Source organism: Euprymna scolopes, chromosome 45 (assembly GCF_053919585.1).
Source record: "Euprymna scolopes isolate OS-2025 chromosome 45, ASM5391958v1, whole genome shotgun sequence".
NCBI classification, from domain to species: Eukaryota; Metazoa; Mollusca; class Cephalopoda; order Sepiida; family Sepiolidae; genus Euprymna; species Euprymna scolopes.
Window position 1 is genome coordinate 59,043,421 of NC_136526.1, and position 23,678 is coordinate 59,067,098.

The following is a 23,678-nucleotide window of genomic DNA, read 5'->3' on the forward strand; positions in this document are numbered from 1 at the left end:
ATACACATATGTATACATATATCCATATACATGTATATACATATATATATATATATATAATGAAATATATATTTATCTATATATCCATAAAAGTGAACCATATATGCTCAACGAATTAGCCTGCTAGTATATCTCTAAAAATGAGAATGTGTATGTGTGAGAACAACTCTCAACCAATGTACTTTTTTATCTGAATATTTGGAAATTATTATATAGTGTATTCAGACAGGTGGAAAAGTTTTACCGGTATTCATTCAGAAAGATCGGAATAAGAACGGATTAAAATTGAAAAGTCAGGAATTGGAGCAGTCGGATTTTTATGTTGTTAAACTGTTTCACGACTTTGCATGCACAAATTGTTCACATGACAGCTTCCTTCTGTTAAGAATATATAGATTTAAAACAATTCTCACAGACCTAGCAAGCTGGCCTAATAGTTGTCATTCGTGACTCACTCTCTTTAGGATTTAGTTTCAATCTTAGCTCGAGTATTTTATTTACAAGAAGTGAACTGTTTAGAAAAAACATAATATTCACATGCACATGTCTCATTTTTTTTTACGTTTTTTACTATATTGGGTGCAATATAATAATCAGTACATGATTGGCTTTAATAATAATAAATGCTTAATTTGCATAAACTAAACATAATATTATCTCTATATAAATAAAATGAACTCATTTTTCCCGTCGGATTTTGACTTTAATATGATTAAAAATCAAGATATTTCATGCAAATATAATATGCACAAACGGCAGAACAATATCTGAGGTGTGTTATAGGCTTATTATTTCTCAAATTCCTCGATAATCTTAGATTTCTATACTTTTTCTGCTGAGAAGTCACGGCCAAAATCGGTTAAGATCAATGGAAGTGGTAAAATATTTTCTTTCTAATAAATTCCTCCTCCCCCTGACACCACTTAACACCGTTTGGGGATCGTTCAAAAGGAACAGTTGAGAAGAGAACACCGGTTTGGCTTCTTTCATGTGAAGTTATTTAAAATCACTAAACTAAGCTGCAGTGCTCTGTGGCATAGTGGTTAGCGTGCTGGACAATTCACATTATATTTTCACGTTCGCACCGACCTACCGTAGTCGTTTTTTTTTTTCCTAAACAACTGGAATGGACTTTTCTTGGTGGCCGAACTGTTAACGTTGCAGATGGGTTTTTTTTCACACTTTATTTTCCTACTTTTACTCATGACTCTGGGTTTGAACCTTCCTACTTACCTACCATAACATTTTTTAAAACTCCCCCCGTCCCAGAAACAAACACTCGGGCAACGCCGGGTACCCCCGCTAGTTAAGTATAATACGAGCGGGCTATGCCAGTCAGCCTGATAGTATAATAGCTAAATTGAAAAATATGTGTCTATTTTCTAGCATCATTACTTTTCGAAAATGGGTTTGTATGCTTTAAAATTAATATGGGAGAGTGCAACGTTTTGAATTGGATAGTCAGGCCTTCGTGTGCTTTTGCCTAGTCTTTCAACACTGCTGGAGTTATATTTTATTTATCGTTCTCTCTCAAGTGATGACTAATCCATCATGTCGTTGATAGCATAGATACTAATACCCAAATGCCGTTTGATGACTTCAATGCCCACCATAAAAATTGGCTTAGTACCTCAAGTTACACAGATCGACCCTGTACTTATAGCTTCTCTATAGATCATTCCCTTTCAGAGGCATGTTCCACACTCTCTTGCCAGATCGCGAACACTACCAACTTCAATTCTAGACCTATTCCTAATTGCTAGAAATCCTTGTAAGAGTGAAATAACAAGTCAAGAGAAAGCATGTTGAAAAAACCAGGAAACACAGAATAACAGATCTGTAACATAATAGTTATTTTTATGAAATGGTGCTGTTAGATTTTAACATTCAGAACCACACGTTGTGTCTAAGACAATCACATGAAAACAAAAAAGTCGACTTTTTCAGTTGAAATGAAATGCATTTATTTATGTTTTTTTTCGAAAATAACGCATTATCTCGTTTTATAAGTCTTTTAGTTTATGTCGTCTTCAATGTAGTTAAATGATAAAGTGGGTAACCCAGGGTTGTAGCTGTTGATAAATCCAATGCCTTTGACAAAGTCTGGCATAAAGTCTTCCAATGAAAAGTAAATCACATGGTATAACTGGACGGATATTAAATATAATTAGATCCTTCTTAGACAAGAGGACCATCCAGGTTGCTCTTAATAGACGTATATCCAAACAGTATAATATTAATGTCGGACTGCCTCATGGGTCAGTCATTCTGTCACTATTATTCCTTATATTCATTAACGACTTACCTAATAACATTGTGTCCAAGATGGGAATATTTACCAATTGGGACCACGATCTATTATAGGCACAAAGGGAAAACGAATATACACAAACCTTAGATAATGGAAGAATCCTTAGAAAACTACATCTAATCTATAGTGAGGCCATAAATGGGGAGTAACTACTAAAATTAACTGATTTCCTTTAAAAATTTCAAGAAGACTTACAACCACCAATATCCATGATGACTAACACCCCAGCTTAGAGTTCTTTCTTCAAAATCTTCGGTTTGTCATTCACAGGAAATAAAAATTGGAATACATTAAGGACATTGCAAAGGCTGCCGTCAAAGAAAATGGGTTCTCTCTATTGTGCTAAAAGATTACCTACACCTGAGAGTATCCTGTTCCTTTACAAAGCAAACAGTCGCCCAAGCATTGAACATTGTTTCCACATCTGGGTTGGTGTATTTACCGTTAGTCTCTCTTTATTTGAAATATATTGTGTCCAAGATGGGAATGTTTGTCAAGATGTAAGACAAGAGGACCATCCAGGTTGCTCTTAATAGACGTACATCCAAACAGAATTGGGGTCGATCCTTTTGTTATTATTATTCCTTATATTCAATCATGACTTCTCTAATAACATTGTGTCCAAGATGGGAATGTTTGTCAATGAGACGATACTGTATTACAGGCACAACAGAAAAACGGATATACACAAATCTTAGATAATGGAAGAATCCTTAGAAAACTACCTCTAGACTGCAGTGGACTGGGGCCGTAAATGGACAGTCACATTTAATTCTACTAAAATTAAGCTCATCTCATTTACAATTGCAGGAAGCCTTCACAACAACCGATATCTATGACTAATAACATCCTATCTTAGAGTTCTTTCTTCAAAATCTTCGGCCTGTCATTCACAGGAAATATAAGCTAGAACAAATACATTAAGAACATTGCAAAGGCTGCTGTAAAAGAAGGTGGATTCCCTCTATTGTGCTAGAGGATTACCTCCACCAGAGAGTATCTTGTCCCTTTACAGAACCAACAGTCGTACAAGCATGGAACATTGTTACCACATCTGAGTTGGTGCATTTACCATTTATCTTTATTTAAAAGATCAAAGAAGAGTCTCAAAGCTAAAATGTCCGGCACTGTCAACTAAGCTCCAACCTGTTATTTCGCCGTTTTATGGGAATATTTACCAATAGTAATCACGATCTATTAAAGGCACAAAGAAAAAAAACAGATATGCACAAATCTTAGATAATGAAAGAATCCTTAGAAAACTACATCTAAACTGTAGTGGAGTAAGTCCGAAAATGGACAGTCACATTTAATAGTACTAAGATTAAGTTTATTTCCTTTAACAATAACAAGAAGAATACAACCACCGATATCCATGACTAATTACATCCTATCTTAGAGTTCTTTTTTCAAAATTTTCGGCTTATCATTCACAGGAAATAAAAACTGGAACAAATACATACAGGACATTGCAAAGGCTGCCGTCAAAGAATATGGGTTCTCTCTATTGTGCTAGAAGATTACCTGAGAGTATCCTGTCCCTTTACAAAGCCAAAAGTCGTACAAGCATGGAACATTGTTACCACATCTGGGTTGGTGCATTTACTGTTAGTCTCTCTTTATTTGACACTATCAAAGTCAAAAAAGCTCCAACCTGTGCATGTTTTACAAATTTATGCATTGATGAATTCTTTGTACTTGTGCCACCTCAACGTACATACCCCTAACAAACCCTCTTAACAACTAAAGTAAACCTCATTAACTATAGAAGTCGCTTAATGCTAAAAGTTTTCTACAATAAGTTTCCTCTCTCAGACAGCTAGACTTAGGAATTCCCTTCCTGCTACTGCTTCTCAAACTTTACTGACATACCAAGTGTAAATGTAACGTAAATCAAGATCTTTCTCATGTCACATAAAAATCCCAAATTGTAACTCCTTACGTCCAAGACGGAATAGGACTTCCAAGCAGTTTACTACTTTCTCTATATTGCCTCATACTAAGTATGTAAGTAGTTTAAAAGATTGCCGGCAGCATGTTAGTGGTAGGGTTAGCTGATCTAATATTTTTAATTAAGATTCGAATGTCTTCATGTGTAGCATTGGATTTGACTGCAAATGCTTTGCGACATATATCACAAGAATACGGACGTAATTCTAACAGGCCTTTCTAGTAAATTATCCTCGGAAAAGATGGAAGACATCTCACAAACTTAGACTCTTGAGGACAGTGTCATCATTCAAATTCTATGAAGAGTGTGTTCTGCAATGTTTTCATATTTTTGCATCAATAGATATTTAAATGCAATTGTTTAACCACACACTACATATGAATAACAACTCTTGTTAGAGTGTGCTATCATGTGTAGTTAAGCATTGGATTTGACTGCAATGGTTTTGTGACATATTACAAATTTTGTTAGCAGATTGTAAAGTGGACAATCCATTTTTATGTTTTCCTATGTTGCATCAATATATATTTAAATGTAATTGTTTAACCACACACGTCATAACAATTCTTGTGTCTTTATATGTAGTTTAGCATTGGATTATCCTACAAATACTTTGCCATATATTACAAACTTATTAAAAGTTAGGAAAACAATTTCCTCTCTCCCAGTTGAAAATTTAAATATGTTGCAGTGTTCATTTCTTGTGGTCTATGGGTCTTAACGCATTAAATGACAATAATTGTTCTGGTTTACTGTGCATCATTCCTCATAAAAATCTATTGAACATTTAAATATGTTGTAGTATTCCTTTCTTGTGATCTATGCGTCTTACTACCTGGGGCTAACACTTGAACTCTGTATGAGATACTCAGATAATCGAATGTTCCATTAAATTTCTTTCTCTCACACACTTAGTAAAAAAATACAATATCTGGTTTGATGGTCTCTCTTTTATATATCTGCCCGGTTGTATGCTCTTTTTTGGTTTTATTTTACTTTAGTTAAAGTTCTCGGAAATCAAGGGGCCCACAACCTGTGTGTGTTTGCATATGTCTCATTACATTCGTTTGATGTTCAAATGTTTTACCACAAACTTCACATGAATAAAGTTTCTCTCCAGTGTGTTTTCGCATGTCTTCTTATATAATTTTGATGTGCAAATGCTTTACCACACACGTTACAAGAAAAAGGTTTCTCTCCAGTGTGTGTTTGCATGTGTCTCGTTACACTATTTTGATGTGCAAATGATTTACCACAAATCACACAAGAGAAACGTTTCTCTCCAGTGTGTGTTCGTATGTGTAGCTTTATTTGACTTTGATATGCAAATGCTTTACCACACATTTCACAAGAAAAAGGTTTCTCTCCAGTGTGTGTTCGCATGTGTCCTGTTAAAGTATTTTGATGTGCAAATGCTTTACCACACACTTTACAAGAACAAGGTTTTTCTCCAGTGTGTGTTCGCATGTGTTCTGTTAACTGATGTTGATATGCTAATGCTTTCCGACACACTTTACAAGAAAACGGTTTCTTTCCAGTGTGTTTTCGCATGTGTAGCATTGCTTGATTTTTCTGTGCAAATGTTTTACCACACACTTCACAACAAAAAGGTTTCTCTCCAGTGTGTGTTCGCATGTGTTTCGTTATATTCGTTTGTTGTGCAAATGCTTTACCACAAATTTCACAAGAAAAAGGTTTCTCCCCAGTATGTGTCCGCATGTGTTCCATTACATGATTTTTACGGGCAAATGCTTTACCACACACTTCGCAAGAAAAAGGTTTCTCTCCAGTGTGTGTCCGCATGTTTACCATTGCCTGTGTGTTCTAATGAGTGATTTTATTGATTGGGTACAAATATTTTATCTTACACTTCCTAAGAAGTTTTCTCTCTTAGACACTCGAGGTCAGTGTCTAGTAGGCATTCAATTTCTCTCCAGTAGGTATTCAATTTTTCTCTCCAGTTTTTTCGCATGTTTGATGGTACATCACGATTGTTTGCAAATGCTTTGCCACCCTCTTTACAAACAAACTTCCTCTTTTGGCAGAGTTTACAGGTGCTCCTTAGTTTCAGAATCATTTGAAGATGCCATACCACACACTTCACATGTGTTATCTGTCAGCGTGTTAGTCTTTAAACTTGAACTGGTTGAACATGTTTTACAACACAATTCACAAATCTTTATTTTTTCTAGTCTGTTATGATTTCAAATTGCTAAAAGATGCTCCTCCAATATTATATTTTTATAGCAAAATGTCATTTGCAAACATTTGATAAGCTTTTGCAATAATGTTTATTACTAAACTTCGTATTGAAAATTTTAAGCTAAGATTTATTCAAGAATAACATGTTTTCAATGTCTCCAAACATGTTTTTATATCAAAATGCAACACATTTTCTGACAAGTTATTTTTTCCACTGTGTGTTCATCAACATATGTTCTTCAGTTTCGTTTTTATTTCTGCAAATTGATTCATCTGTTCTTTAATGGGAAATCAGTGATAATCTGAGTTCAGAAGAATAAAACTGCCGTTCATGTTTATTATATGAGGTTTCTGTCCACTGTAACTCTTACCTGTGAAGAAAAAATAAAATTATACAAATTTTACATAAAAAATATACAATAAATCAAGCCAAAAACTAATAATAGCTGTTTAATCCAGCCACCCATATGCTACAAACTAAGGTCCTACTTTACCTCTTTATCAAATGCTCTGACCATTGTGTCCTGATCCTTTCTTTTACATGGTTGTTCTACTAATTAGAGCTTTTGTCTCATTTTCTAACTATTTAATTTCTTTTGGGACATACATAAAAACTCATTTACTTCAATCTTTGTGGTCGGCTTCTAATTATCAAAGTATACCTTTTTATCACACTGATTCACTGGGATTTCCTCGCGTGGACTCTTCAAACTCGACAAATACATCAGAAAACATCACCCTTTACTTAATAACAACATTTTCTGTCAAATCCTACTTACACACTGAATCCTTACCTATGACGGTTAGTTTATGTGAGTTTTCCTTTCTTTTTCATAAGAGCATCCAATATCTCAAAACCAAGATATTCCACACACATTCATCTCTAAAAAAATTATATGGTATTTTGTTATATCTTTTTTACGTATATACGGCATATTTTAGTTTTTCCCTCTTATTACCTCGAGTGATTTGCCCTTGTACTGACCTCCTATGTACCTGAAGACTTCTCGTATCTTCCCAACGTCAGCATTTTTAACTTGTGTTGAGATTTACTATTTAACAATTTTTTACATGTGAAGAAAAAAATAAAATGATACAAATTTTACATAAAAAATATGCAATCAATCAAGCAACAAACAAATAATGAATAGCTGTTTAATTCAGCCAGCCTTATTCTAGAAACTGAGGTCCCATTTTACCTCTTTACCAACCAGACGACTCTTCATCCATTGTGTCCAGATCCTTTCTTTCACATGGTTGTTCTACTAATTAGTGCTTTGTCTCATTTTCATACTATTTCTTTCGGGACATACATCAAAACTCATTTACTTATGTCTTTGTGGTCGGCTTCTAATTATCAAAGTATACCTTTTTATCACACTGATTCACTGGGATTTCCTCGCTTGGACTCTTCAAACTCGACAAAGACATCAGAAAACATCACCCTTTACTTAATAACAACATTTTCTGTCTAATCCTACTTACGCACTGAATCCTTACCTATGACGGTGAGTTTATGTGAGTTTTCCTTTCTTTTTCATAAGAGCATCCAAGATCTCAAAACAGAGGCATTTGATATACATTCATCTCTAAAATGTTATATGGTATCTTGTTATATCTTTTCTTTATTTACGTATATACAGCATATTTTAGTTTTTCTTTCTCATTACTCTGAGTGATTTGTTCTGATTTTCTACGTACATGAAGACTTCTCGTATCTTCCCAACATCTGCATTTTTAACTTGTGTTGAGATTTACTATTTGGTTCAAAACCGTTATTTGCAGCCTGCTTTAATTAAAGCTACAGAACATCGCAGAACCCATCTGTATTTTCTAAAGATGCACCCCTAATTTTTGTGCTGGAACCGGTTGTACATTTTCTAAGAAAAATACATCATAAAATTAACAATTTTTTACATGCATTAACTTAACAATGCATTTAAAAATATGATCTTCTAGACATCAACGTTAAACATCCATTCAGTTTTCTCTATTTTTTCTAAAGAAAGGAAAACAAAAATCTCTTAAAACATTAAGTCTACAAGTAGGAGAAAAGAGATCAATCAAAACAGAAAAACTCTGCTAAATCAGTGACTGTTTATCTTATAAGATCATATTTACTCTTTACATAAATAACGGAATGTGTAGAGATATCTAAAACTTGTATATAATTTTCTATGTTTTGTAATCAATAATTCTCCAAAATCGACCACTTTGCAGATAAAATCGAGGGCCTCATATAATCTATCCTTATAAGCAGTATGTTTCTTTTCAATAATTTTAATGCCTGAAATACTGCATTTCTTAAAAGCTCATGAGTGTATTAGTCATATGCACCCAAATGTACATTAGTCATATGTATTTGAGACAATAATTCCAACGAGGGTTCCAAGTAGGAGAAATACATAGTTATCAGTAAAATGTTTGTTTTTATATGATCATAAAATACATTTCACATGCAAATGTTTTACAATGTTAGATTTCAAATAAATACAGATTGATGAATATTGAATATCGAATAGATATTTTACAGATTAAAAAATATTTGTACATTTAATTTTTTAATGAAACCATGTGTTTTCGATGTAAATAATGATATATAATGCCAGCTCATTATCAAAACCGAAAGAGTCCACATGAAATCAATATTGGATGTGAATTGATTGATGAATACTCAACATACATGATAGATCCAGTGAATGTTTATGCCTTTTATAAGATGATATTTAAACCTTACATATTAACATAACGTGATAACGTGTGTAGATTCTCACAATTTGGTTAAATATAAATCATTATTTCAACTATTTCCATATTTAATAAGACTGAGAATAGAAGAAATACATACTCATCTGTCAGGAATTTTTCCATGTATTTTCATAACATTCTTATTTCATAAAAGAAAAACTTGTATAGTTCAGAAGGATATGATTTCTCTTGTTTAACAACTTTTAACTTGGGGCAATTGCCATTGTATTGATGGCTGGATATTCTACAAAAGAAAGACCAATTTCACAAAATAATATAATTTTGTCATGTTCTTTGCAAACAGAAACATAAGTTATAATATTTGTATTTTTTTGACTTGATTACTTTATTAAAATTAGTTTTATTTATACACAAATACAAGTGGATTATCATATAATATTATATATTATTTATTTGAGAAAATTCGATTTTTTATGAAAATACGTTTTTGTGTAATTGCAATTGAAAATAAATCCTTTGCAATACCTGTGCCTTAAATTTTTGGAATTATCAACACATAAATTGAATGCTGCAAGTTTATACAGTGCTTCCTGCAAATACCAATTTCACAAAATAATATAAATATTCTTTGCAAAATACTTAGATGCCATAAAACATAACCAAATAAAAACCATTAATCTTTGTCACATTAAAAAATATAAATATCTAATATGCATGTAATAAATCTGGTAATTCTTTTCCTTTGCTTTTTAAAACTTTTACAAATATGTCTTAATATATTTCGTTAGTTCATATATTTAGAAAAATTAAACTGTGAGATTGGACGGTTTCCTACATGATACTGAGAAAGAAAATAAGTTGGACTTGAAAAAATCAAACTGTGAGATTGGACGGTTTCTGACACTATATTCAGCAAGAAAATATATTGAACTTACAAAATTTACAATTTAAATAAAACAAAATTCACACAATTAAAATAATCATAAAAAAACAAGGAAAATTAAAAAATTTTACAAATAAAAACAATTACCTGTTATTTAAAAAATATTTGAATCTTAAGCAATATGTTTTCTTTAAAGGACATGAAGTTATGCTTGTGAATACCGACAATAGACATAGGCGGTTCAGATTTTCTGGAATTGGTCTAAAAAAATCAATAAAATAATTTTCGTTTAATACAATAAAAAGACATGAAAAATTGCAAATTCTCATTATTATAAATTTATTCAAAACATTTAAATTTTTTATTGATGTTTTTGTTACTTAATCGTTTGTAATGTTTTTTTATATTAATGTAAGAGTTCGATTAATACCTGTTAGAGTATAGGCCAATCAAACAACGTTCTTGAGTTAATGATTCTTTATAACATCTTCCGAAATTGACGGCTTTGCCAATACTGAATCTGATAATATATTTTTGTGATCTGTAAAGGATATGCATATATTTGAACAACTAGACGAGACTGCGGAATAAAAATCATTCATCTTTGTCACATAAAAAAATATAAATATCTTATATGCATGTAAGAACTCTGGTAATTCTTTTGCTTTGTTTTTTAAAACCTTTATATGTCTTAATATATTTCATTAGTTCATATATTTACCAACATTAAAAATAACATTAAGTTGAAGGTTAAAAATATAATGAACCGTCATTTTTGATAGGAAATATTTTTGCATCCTTTAATAAAATATTAAAGAAACATAAGTTATAATATTTGTATTTTTATGACTTGATTACTTTATTAAAATTAGTTTTATTTGTATACAAATACAAGATGATTATCATATAATATTATATATTATTTATTTGAGAAAATTCGATTTTTATGAAAATTCGTTTTTGTGCAATTGTAATTGAAAAATAAAAACATCTACAATAACTGTGCCTTGATTTTTTGGAATTATGAACGGATAAATTTAATGCTGGAAGTTTATACAGTGCTTGCTGCAACCAAGTGTAAGAGATAACGCCTATTGGCATAGGGTCCTTACGGTCATCTATTATGGTTATAGTATCTTTAATAAATATAGGATGTATTGCTTCTATAAAAACAAATTGTAATTTAAAATTTATACAATAATTTAGTAATGTGGACGAATATCAATCCATTATTTAATTGATCAAGAAAGTTAAGCTTCTGCATAAGTTTTGTTTGATGAAAAAAATTGACTGTTGGTCTCCATACATATGTTCATTGTTTGCAAGTGGTAAAGTGAGAAATAATGGTTGGTTGGTTTGTTGTTTGGTTGTTTTTGTTTTACCGCATATCAACCCTTTTCGGGTTATTTAATGCTGAATCCAAAGATTTTGAAGAAAATTTTTTTAATAGAATATATTTGTTGTTTTCAAGTCGGTTTCTATTTAACCCATAGTTGGGACCCTAACAGGTACTACTACACCGGGTCACAGTGGACCTGGGAGCAATGGTAATTAAAGGGTGGCTCCACACTCCCCAAAGCCCGCAAGCTGGGGCCTCACAATTGGATATAGTTTAAGGTCATATCCAGGACCCAGAGAAATAATGGAGCTTTGCATTTAAACAAAAGTCATATTTACAACATTCATTAGTGATAGTTATTGGAATGAAAAGTGGAAGAATTGCAGCCATATTTCTCTGCCAAGTAGAACATGTTGCAATACTAATATGATTCTTAGTAATCCTATACCATATTGAGCAAGAAAATATGTTGGACTTAGACAAATAAAACTGTGAGATTGGACGGTTTCCTACATGATACTGAGAAAGAAAATAGGTTGGACTTGGAAAAATCAAACAGTGAAATTGGACGGTTTCCGGCACTATATTGAGCAAAAAAATATATTGAACTTACAAAATTTACAATTTAAATAAAACAAAATTCACACAATTAAAATAATCATAAAAAATAAAGAAAATTAAAGATTTTTACAAATAAAAATAATTACCTGTTATTTAAAAAATATTTGAATCTTAAGCAATATGTTTTCTTTAAAGGCCATGAAGCTATGCTTGTGAATACCGACAATAGACATAAGGCAGTTCAGATTTTCTGGAATTGGTCTGAAAAAAAAATCAATAAAATAATTTTCGTTTAATAGAATAAAAAAACATTTTAATTTTTTATTGATGTTTTTGTTACTTAATCGTTTGTAATGTTCTTTATGCTAATGTTAGTTAAAATAATACCTGCTAGAGTACAGGCCAAGCAAAGCATGTTCTTGAGTCAATGATTCTTTATAACATCTTCCGAAATTGACGGCTTCGACAATACTGAATCTGATAATATATTTTTGTGATCTGTAAAGGATATGGATATATTTGAATAACTAGACGAGGCTGTGGAATATGGAATGTCAGTAAAAGTAGACATTCTTTTATTGAATATAGACATTCTGTTATTGAATATAGGCAAAAACTTAAATATTCGATATCGAATGCATGACATTGGTCAGATGAGAGTGGGTAGAGTCCGCATTGAAAGGATCGACTTAAAGTCATAATAGCAGAAACAGGTTTACTGTAGTTTTCAAGTGAATGAATAATCCTTAGGCATGTAGCAAGAGAATCACAATAAAAGGAACAGGTTAATAGTGGTTAATAAATGCTAAATATCTTTTGACAAACAGTGTAGAGTTAGGTAAAGTAATGCAACTGCAGGTATTCTAATAATCATCTCTGAACACATATTCCATACCTTGAAAAAAGTAGGGCAGTAGGCCTTGGAATATTTACAACATTTGATTGAGTTTGGGATGAAGTTTTTTCTTATGAAAATAAAATCATACAGTGTTACTGTATGATTAATATAATCAGATTCTTCTTAAACAAAAATATTCAGGTTTTCTTTTGTACAACACAACATTATATAAATGCACATTTGCTTTAGACTTCGACCCTTAGACTTTTATTATTCCTGATATTTATTAAGAAAGTGATAAAATTGTGTCCGAGATATGTTTGCTATGGACACCACACTTTTTACATCTTGAGACGAAATCTAATTTATATATGCACACAATGTACAAAACCTTAGAAAATTACTATCAGTCTCTGGTTGAATGAGGCATAAATAGATGGTAACATTTACTGCTGATAAGACTAAGCTTCTTTCTTTCCCCTTGACCACGTGCACAAGATCAGAAGAGAGAAAATCAGAGAAGACTTATTCGTATACAGCCTTTGATATATTGCCATAGATGGTAGTGTTGTCAGCATATCTATGAATAAACTTAGGATGTGATTTGGGAGATCACTGACGTAGATCTCTCGACCTGTTCCACAAATCCCCAGACCTCAACATGAAATAGCTAAAAAAAACATGAATAAACCTAGAACCTCATCCTCAAATGTAGAGGCCTACTACAATTTCTCCTTCTCAGACATTAGGGGTCTACGTTTCAACCTTCCAGAGGTTGACACCCAATTACAGGAGACAAAACTGGACATATTCTTTCTAAGTGAAACGAGTATATGGCCGACCACTTCCCTAGATGAGTTCATAATTAAAGGATACTCTAACTTAACATCTAAATCTGACTCCCAAGACCGCCATGGGCATGGAATATGCGCCTACATAAAAGATGGCTCCCCGTGTGGTAGGGATACCTCCAGACAGGACCCTAATTTACCTTATATGTGCTTCTGTTCTGCACTTGCTTACACCACTGCATTTATATTTGCCCTCTGTCGCCCCCACAACAGTGGAGTTACTATCTTTAAGAGTATATCTGAGAAAATTGACCACATTCAGTCTGCCCATCCTTTAGCTAACATTCAGATTTGTGGTGATTTCAATCTCCATAATGTGGAATGAATGACCCACTCAAATAAGACAGATGATGAGGGGAGGTTCTATCATGGTTTTGCCGTTGCTTATGACCTCACTCAGATTATTCACGAATCCACCTGGGTGCTCGACACTACCTGTCAGTATGCAAGCCTTCTAGCCCTTTTTCCACAACTTCCCCTGAGCTATGTTCATGTTCCGTTCTATCTCCCCTGGGATCATCCAACCACCCGGTTGTATCATATAAGATAAAAATTAAATGAAATAAGTCTTAGACGTACATCTCCACCTTACTGTATATCGATACTCTATGGCTGACTGGGATAGTGTCCGTACATTCATATCTGATCTATCTCTGCATTACATGTTTAAAAAAATGTGTCCTCTATATTATCAGACATGACCGAATGATTAATTGTAGGCATAGACCGATTCATACTATCCAAAAAATTCCCCAAAAAAAAACAAACAGCCAGCCATGGTTCTCCCCAGAATGTGCTGCTGCAATTGTGCACAGAAATCACTTTTTTCATAACTACGAACATAATAGATGTGCCGAGACTAAAGCTGCTTTCTGGACTTCCAGCAACCACTGTAAAAGCGTATATAAAAACTGCAAGCGAGCTATATGGTCAGTCCATTAAATCCAAAGTAGCTGAGTAGGGGTTTGGTTCCCACCAGTTTTGGCAAATAACAAACAGGATCCTGAACAGAAGTGTGTTCTATCCCAACCATCATCAATGGACCTGAGGTCATCTTGTCAGCATCAGACAAGGCCAAACTATTTGCCAAAACTTTGCACAAGTTCTCTTTATATTTACTCTCAATCATTAAATCATTTCTCTCTGATAGGCTCATAAGAGTAGTGGTTGATGGGCAAAAATCAGAGGCCCACAGTATTAATGTTGGAGTCCCTCAGGGGTCTATGCTGAGTCCAACTCTCTTCCTGATCTACATCAATGATCTCTCAAAACATATACTTAAATCATTCGTTGACATCTATGCTGATGACACGGCCATCTATGGCACACATCAAAGGCCGTAAATGACAAAGTTCTTTCTGATTCTCTCTCCTCTGATCTTGAGTGTGTGGTACAATGAGGGAAGAGGGGGCTGGTTTCTTTTAATGAATCTAAAACCAAGCTCCTATCTTTACACAATCAACGTTCTGATCCACATCTGGCATCAATTGAAATGGATGGCTCTCGTCTTGGGGAGGCTCCATGTTTTGACAAGCTTCTGGGTTTGATCTTTACTCCTGATCTGAAATGAAACATGTACATCAAATCTGTTGCTGGGAAAATGGTAGGATCCTTCTACTGCTCCAGAAGATATCTCACTACTGATGATATTCTCTATTTGTATAAAAGCCAAGTACCTCCAAGAATTGAGTACTGCTTCCACATCTGGACAGGAGCTGCTAAAAACAGCTTATCCTGCCTTTACAGAGTACAAAGTAGACTTCATGGCTTAGTGGGGGATGTCCTATTCTCTTCCCTGCAACCTCTCTCCCACAGGAGAGACGTTGCATGCCTGTCTTTCTTTTATCATTATTTCCATGGCAAATGCTCGTCCGAGCTACAATCTCTGGTCCCCTCTCGCCAATCTTTCACGAAAAACACCCGTGTAGCTGAAACCACTGTCAGTAAGTTTCTCCACTCTTTATCTGTGCTTTAATCAGATTCCATGACCAAAGCTTCTTGCTTAGAAGAGCCAGTGGAACTCTCTTCCGTTTCCCACTTGACTACAACTTGGATGTCTTCAAGTCCAACATAAACAAATTTCTGATGAATCGCCCCCTTCAGTAAGACACTTTATCAAATCTCGAATACTAACGATTACTAAAATACTATCCCATTGATTACTGTACATGCAAAAACCCTTATCCTTGAGTGGCCTTGAAAAGTAGTGACCTCCATGTAAAAAAAAAACAAAAAATGACAGTTGGGCTTAGAATGGACCCCTGAGGGACTCCAGCATTAATACTGTGAGCTTCTTACATTCTGCCCATTAACCACTACCCTTATGAAATTATAAGAAAGAAATATTTTAATAACAGAAAAGACATTTCCAGCTATACTGTAGCAGGAGATTTTGTGGTTTAGCCCTGTATGCCATACCCTATCAAAGGTCTTTGATATGTTAAGTACAATTGTCCTAGAAGAGATAACTGTTAGTACATCTGCTGTAGATCTAGCAAAATATAAACCCTATTGCATATCACTGAGTTATTTTTGCTGAGGTGGTTGATTACTTCCCTATTAAATGCAGATTCCAGCAACTTGTTGCACAGAAGACTGATTGGGCTGTATTGAAAGGGAGATAACCAATTTAAATAGGGGACATACTGATGAGGTATTCCAGGGTGTTGGAAAATATTTTCCTTAAGACAACGCTTAACCAGCTTTGTAAGTATAGGAGTTAGTTCTGGTTGAAGCTTTTTCAGCTCAATAACTGTAATGCCATCAGGGCCAGTTGCTTTACTAGAATAACGGTTCTTTATTAGCTTGGCAACATTATGCACGGATATTTATATATTGCATAGCGTGTTTTCAGACACAGGAGGAAATATAGTAGTGCTGATTGCATAACAGAATTACCTGCAAAGTTCTTGGCAAAGAGCTTGGCTTTGTATGTTGATGACGAGAGTACCACATGTCTATTGATGATGGTTGGGATGAAGCACAGCTTCTATTCAGAATCTTGTTAATTATTTGCAAAACTGGTGGGAACCAAGCCGCTACTTAGCTACGTTGGACTTGACAGACTGAGCATACAACTCTCTCGCTTTCTTTATTTTTACAGTGGTTGCTTTATTACCTCAAACTGCTAGGCTTTGGAATTCGCTCCCTCTTTCCTGCGTAATTGTTACGAACGTACAGATATTTAAATACAGTATCCTTATAGATATAATCTTATATAGTAACCCCCTACATTCAAGTGGCAATATGTTTTGTTTGAAGTGAATAAGAGTAAAAAAGTGAATGAATTATGTAGAGGATAATGTGATGGCAAGGGAATAAAGTCACAATATTAGAAACAGTTTAACAAGTGTTTGTTTTGCAAGTGATGCTAGACATTTCTTCATCTATTCAGTGCAGTGTTACATTCATATTCCTCAGCTTAAGCCAAAACCACATTCGCCACAGGAACAAGGTGATAAAGCAGTTCATCAAAGTTCTCTTTCTAACACTGCAATTATTCATCCAATTTTGTAATATAGTGTGGTCATGCGAATGAACTGCAAGGTGGAAAATCTTTCCTGTTATCTAACCTTGTTTATTCTGTATATTTGTTGTATTTTAAAAATTTTGAAAACAACGGTTCATAACACCAAGGTGCTCATGGGCAAAACAGTGGCAGGCTGGCTTGGTTTTATGGTGCCGATACCTTTTGTTTATTCCATATATTTGTATTTTATTTTTAAAGCAATACATTTACATTTAATTGGCGATTCTAGATGTGAAAATGCCAAGAACAGATTAAATATATTTGAGTCAAACTATTTGTCATTGTTTTCTTAAGTGACATATTTACATTTAAATGTCAAATGTATGTTTATGTCAGGTTGACTGGCGAGCCTGATGAAGAAGAAATGAAAATTGATGATACCACAGAGGAAGTAGAGAGCAACACAGGATGATAAACACACATAGACATTACTCCATCATTAAGACAACCTTCACGTTGCAGAACAAGAGTACCAAAAAACTTGTTAACACAAATGCATAGAAAATTGCACAAGTTCTCTGGTGCACACAAAAATGATCATGATAATTCATCCTTTACTCACAGCGAGATGGGAGGGATAGTATCTTAAAGTTATTTGCTAACTGTACAGGAAGTAGCAGTGAGTTATCAACACAAATGCATAGAAAATTCCACAAGTTCTCTTCCATATTAACAGGACTTTAGAGTCTTTTGTAAAATAACTGAAAAATATTTAAAAAAAAAATAAATTACTAACATCTACGATGTTTTATCTTTATTAAAAAAATGCGTTTTTAATACTTAAAATAGAAGTTAGAAAATTATTTTGTTTACATAAAATAACACATTTCCACTAAGATGAAAAAAATGTTTATTATATTCTGTGATTGTTAATAAATGCAGAAAACTTCATTAAAATTGTGTTTCTGAATTTTGGTGAATTTTTAAGTGTAGGGAGAGGCAGTAGGCACTTCCTATTATTATTATTATTATTATTATTATTATTATTGTTGTTGTTATTATCATTATTATTATTATTGTTATTATCATTCTTATTATTATTATAATTGTTATTATTATTATTATTAATATTATTATTATTATTATTATTATTATTATTTGTCAGTATCAGTATTATACTCCAACCATTTTCCAAATTTTCCTTAAAAAATTACTCCATACGTAATAATATGTTAGGTAATTGCGATGTTTTCAATATAAAAACAATTTTCAAAGCACTGGAAAAAAACAACAACAAAACAAACTTTAAAAACAAAAGTAAACAATAAAAACGCGATTCAAGTGATTTCTATAGTACCATTCTTCGTTTCTATGCAGTCATGGAATGTTGACTCATTTCTCTATTAAAACAAAGGCAATCATAATGGTTTCGACGCGCCCCTGTAGTAAAACAAAGGGAATCATAATGTAATAAAAAAGAGCTTCAAAAGCAATTAAATTAATAAATACTTACTTTTTGTTTGGCAATCTGTTTTTAACAAAGAAACGATTATAAGATGAGTTAATTTAAACGAGACGAGTTTGACGGGTGGAAGTCAACATTTTAAGATGGCGACCGGAAAAGCAAGTTCGCAGAAATTGAAAAAAATTTTTTTTTCATTTTACTATGATTTCATTTTCATTTTATTATTATTATTAGTAGTAGTAGTATTTATTTATTTATTTTTGTTTTGTGTTAAATTACAAAATATTTTTTATTATTAAAAATTATTGGTGATCACGCATATTACCTGCCATTATCACGCCATAGGAAATAGACGATGATAGTTATGTACGGGCAAAAATGGCCGAATAAAGATAGCATTTGAAATATTAAAAATTAAAGTAATTTTCCCCAAAATAGCTTAATTAGCCCCCCCCCCAAGATTTTGCCCTTCACTAAATCGCAATAAACGGATTTTTTGTAAACATAGATTACATGGAAGCCAAAATTTCAGACAATCGAAAGGGAAAGGCTGTTTGAAAATGACGTAAAGTAGTTTAAAGGTAGAGAGGTAGAGAGTGCTGTTTTTCTTTATTGACCCAGACGTGCAGCCGTACATTCGTATCCTGAACGTTTGTACCATTTTTCGATTTTTTTAAAATTTAATAATTTTTCTATGTTCCTCTTTTTCAATTAATTATTTTTTCAAGATTATATAAAAATTATGTTACGCCGAAACTTTCACATTCATGCAAGCAAGGAAAATATTAACCTCTTACATATAAAAAGTATGCCAAACCTGTAATTTAAAAAAAAAAAATAGTAGAAATAATTTTTGCAACTATGATTTCTTTTGTGTGTGAAAATATTAAAGAAACAATGCGTAGATAGACATTGTAGATCAATACGATATTGAGTTTGTCTTTTGTTACCATAAGCTGTGTTAGCTCGTGTTGTGTGGTTGGTTAATAGAGAGAAACGAAAAGACGCGTGTTGTTAGTTTTAAATATAAAACATGGAGAACTTTATTTTCAGTGCGCATGCGTGGTTGTTACAAAATAAGGATTGTCATGAAACGAAATGATAACGTTGTTAAAAAACTAGGATTGTAACGAAACGAAACGATAACATCGTTACATCCCCCCTTTACCAATATGAAGATTATGATATTGAGCATATTCAATATATGATAAAAGGTAAGGGCTAATTCAGGGTAGACTGCCTGAATAGCTACAGCGAAGCAAGGGATTATTCTGCCCCATGAATTGCTTGCTATACTTCTCTAGAAAATGTTCACAAGTTCATTTTTGATGGTGGTCGTACCATCCTGCCACTGCGAGTGTATTGTTGGGAGTCTCTTTGTGGAGACTGAGTTGTACATGCAGGTGGTTCTGCAAATGTTACATGCTTTGGCGTTTGTGGTGGTGTTGGCCTTATTGGAGCACTCCTAATATGCTGCCGGTTTCTCCGTAGCATATATCCGTTTGCAGTTTGTAGGAGATATGATCGGGGACCATCTGCTTGAGAAGCTACGGTTGCTAAGTCCCAGTTTCCGTGTGTAGGGTTTTGTGCTCTTACCCTCTGGCCAGGATATAAAAGTGGTAGGTCTTCCTTGAGCGCATGCTGGTCAAAATATTTCTGTTGCTTGTGTTGCCTTTGTTTAAAAGCATCATATATTTGATCCTGACCTTGGTGGTTGTTTTCTATTTTTGTTGCAATTGGGGATTGGATTCATCTACCCATGAGTAGCTATGCGGGGCTGGGTATGGCATTTGAGATAGGTGTGCAGCGCCAGTGCAATAATGCAATTTCGGGTGTTGTCCTAGATTGATTGGCCTTTTTGAGGATAGTCTTGATGGTCCTTATCTGGCGCTCTATGTGGCATGGAGTGTTAGGGTTGACAGTGAGCTTGTGTGTTTTCTTGAACTCGCCAATGCGGTCGAATCTGTCGGGGTATAACCGCATCAGATCATCTATGCTGTTGATAGGTTGTTGCTGAACGGATATGGCACAGTTCCTTGTCACAACGTTGAAGGCTACAGATGTTGGCAGGCCCAGTATAGCTGGTCCTGGAGTGTTGACCACATAAAATTGAGTGTTGAGCCATGAAGTTGCACCTGATGTTTGTGGTGCCATGGCATTTTATTTCAGTGTTGTTGTATGCTGTCAGTACGCATTTCGTTGGGTTTAGTGATCCAGGTATTGGGTTTCCGTCTTCGTTTATGGCGGAGGGGCACATACTGCGGAATATGCGTAAAGGTAGTGTGTTTGCCTGTGCACCCGTGTCTACCTTCAGTTTGAGGCTGTGCGTACATGGGTGGTCTGTCAATATAATGTTGATATTGACAAACGCTTTATTTTGTGTTGTTTTTTGTTTGTGCAGTGGATGTTCATTGTTAACAGTGCTGAATGTGAGGTGCTCCATCGCCGCATGTAGTTTTGTTGTGGCTCTGTCGTCATGTTCAGCAACGCTGTCGACTTTTCGGCCTGTTCCATGTTGTCTGTGCCTTGGCTGGCTGCGGCTTTTGTGCCAGGGTTTTTCTTGTTTCCTGGGTCTGAGTCTCGCTGAGAAGCACAATTTGGCCAAATGGCCCATTTTCCCGCAGGAGCTGCATATGTCGTTCTTGGCAGGGCAATGCTCCTTGCCAAAACGGTGGCCCCGTCCACAATTTTTACACAAGTTGCTGGTATTTCTGTTGCCTTCCTGGCATTCGCGACCACCGCGATTTATGGTGTCTATCTGTGACAGGCCATGTAGTTGGTGTATTTTGTTTATATACACGGCTGAAGCCTCATATGTGCGTGCTAATTTCACAGCCTCTTCTATTGTGTAGCCCTTCAGCTTGTTCAACAGTTCTTTTTGTAAGTCCGGTATGGGCGTGTTGGCTATCAGTATTTTACTAAACGTTCGTTCATTTCATGGGCTGTGAAATCGCATTTCTTCGCCTGTAAGCAACATCTGTTTAGAAATATGTCGGTCATCTCGGTAGGTTTTTGTTGGTATCTACTGAGTTCGAGCCTACATATACGGTGGTTGGTTGCCAGTTCCAACTGCTCTAAAAATGCGTTGAAAATTTTGTTGGCGTCTCTCCGGTCTTTGTTTGACATAGACCAACTGTTGTATGTACGAATTCCTTCCTCGCCAGTTGCGAGTAGAATGATAGGCACTTTCTCTTCTTCTTTAGTTCCCTTCGCTGTGAAATAAAGTTCCAAACGTTGTTGGAATATCTTGAATGAGTCTGCAGTGTTAGGCGAGTCCCAGTCGAGAATGGGAACTGGTATCGATATATTAGCCATAGTAGTAGTAGTGCTGTTCTGCTGTTGCGAGCTTCAACGAGTGTGTGTGTGTGTTTTCGAAGTTTTGGTTCGAAAAGAAAAGAGAAAAAAAAAATATAATGTCTTACTTTTATCGTTGTTTTATTTTATTTTTCCCTTTATCTCGCCGCTGCCACCATGTCAAGCTGTGTTAGCTCATGTTGTGTGGTTTGTTAATAGAGAGAAACGAAAAGACGCGTGTTGTTAGTTTAAAATATAAAACATGGAGGACTTTATTTCCAGTGCGCATGCGTTGTTGTTACAAAACAAGGATTGTCATGAAACGAAATGATAACATCGTTACAACAGTAATTAACCAAATTAACATTGTACATATTTAATGAAGCTGTATTTCATATTTAATATAAAAATGTTTGCAATATTATTAATCATCAAACGCTGTAAATCATAAAACTTAACAAAATTATACAAATATTTTATTTATTTATGTTATGTTATTTATTTATTTATTTAAATTATTTATTTATTTTATAATTTATTTTATTTATTGTTTTATTTATTTATTTTTTATTTTATTTAATTTATTTATTTAATTTCTTTATTTAATTATTTATTTTATTTATCTATTTTATTCATTTATTATTTTATTTATTTATTTAAATTATATATTTTATTTATTTATTTTATTTATTTATTTAAATTATTTATTTTATTTATTTATTTATTTATTTAATTATATATTTTATTTATTTAAATTATTTCTTTTATTTATTTATTAATTTAATTTATTTATTTAATTATTTATTTTATTTATTTATTTAATTAATTTATTTATTTTATTTATTTATTTTATTTATTTATTATTTTAATTATTTATTTGGAAATTTTTACCTAGTTTCCACCTTTACATTTTTATTTAAATGATGATCTGTATAAGTTTTCGGATATGCTGAAGACGAATATTTTGCGAAATTTTACTTTAAAGTTTCTTGTCGCCATCACACAGTGCAAGTGGCTGGGAGATGGGCTACCTTGAGCGACTGACTCGCTGGTTTTGTGACTCCCTTTCCCTTTTTGCCTGGTACACGGATTTAGTAGTCGGCCGTTTAGCAGGCCTGTGAGTGTGTGCACTTCTCTCTCGCCCCATCTCCCTCTTTACATCTCCCTTTTTACCTCTCTCTCTTTCTCTCTCTCTCTCCCAATTTGAAACGACCTGTCTGTTCTTCCTCCTTTTTTGCCCTTGGCGATTGGCCAATCACCATCCTTGTGGAACTTCTGGCAACGCCACAGTGCCCCGTTTTATGTGCCCTTTTAAAAAAAATCAGTTTTGAGGTTGGCCATCTTGGAAGAAGCATCCTTTAGACTCCGTTGCTGACCGTTTTTCGGCAACGTATTTTGTATATTTTTTATCCTTTTCTGACAGTATAGTGCTTTTTTTAAAGGAATGTATTGAAGTGTTTTGTAAAAGCACCTCCCTTTCAAAGAAGAACATTCGACGTGCCCTCGATAAATTTCATTTTATTTAAACGTTGGGTAGAGAGCCCAACTATAAGAACTGTGTCGGATTTTTTGAGTAAAACTGCTTACTCCAAAGAAAGGAGGAATAAGGAGAGAGAGAGACACTGACAACCCTTTATGAAAAAGAGAGTGGACCATTTGTTTGGAACCCTATTTCGGGCGAGAGAGACATTTTAAAAACCTTTGCAGCTTCATTTTATTTGTGAAAAACCACGTCTTAAAGGACTCCCTTTTTTGAAATATTTATTCTCTTTTTCATTCAGACTTCAAGTAAGCCTTTGATTTTT

The 23,678-nt window shown here is 33.8% G+C and overlaps 1 long non-coding RNA gene across 1 annotated transcript; it reads right to left on the bottom strand.

The window, feature by feature from the left end:
* Window positions 1–612: 612 nt before the first annotated feature.
* LOC145269766 (uncharacterized) lies at window positions 613–19,177 on the bottom strand. Its single transcript, XR_013865226.1, has 5 exons — window positions 18,628–19,177; window positions 12,103–12,217; window positions 10,204–10,317; window positions 9,313–9,456; window positions 613–6,835 (listed from the first exon to the last, which is right to left on the bottom strand). It is a non-coding gene; the product is annotated as an uncharacterized LOC145269766 (long non-coding RNA).
* Between the last annotated feature and the right edge of the window lie 4,501 nt (window positions 19,178–23,678).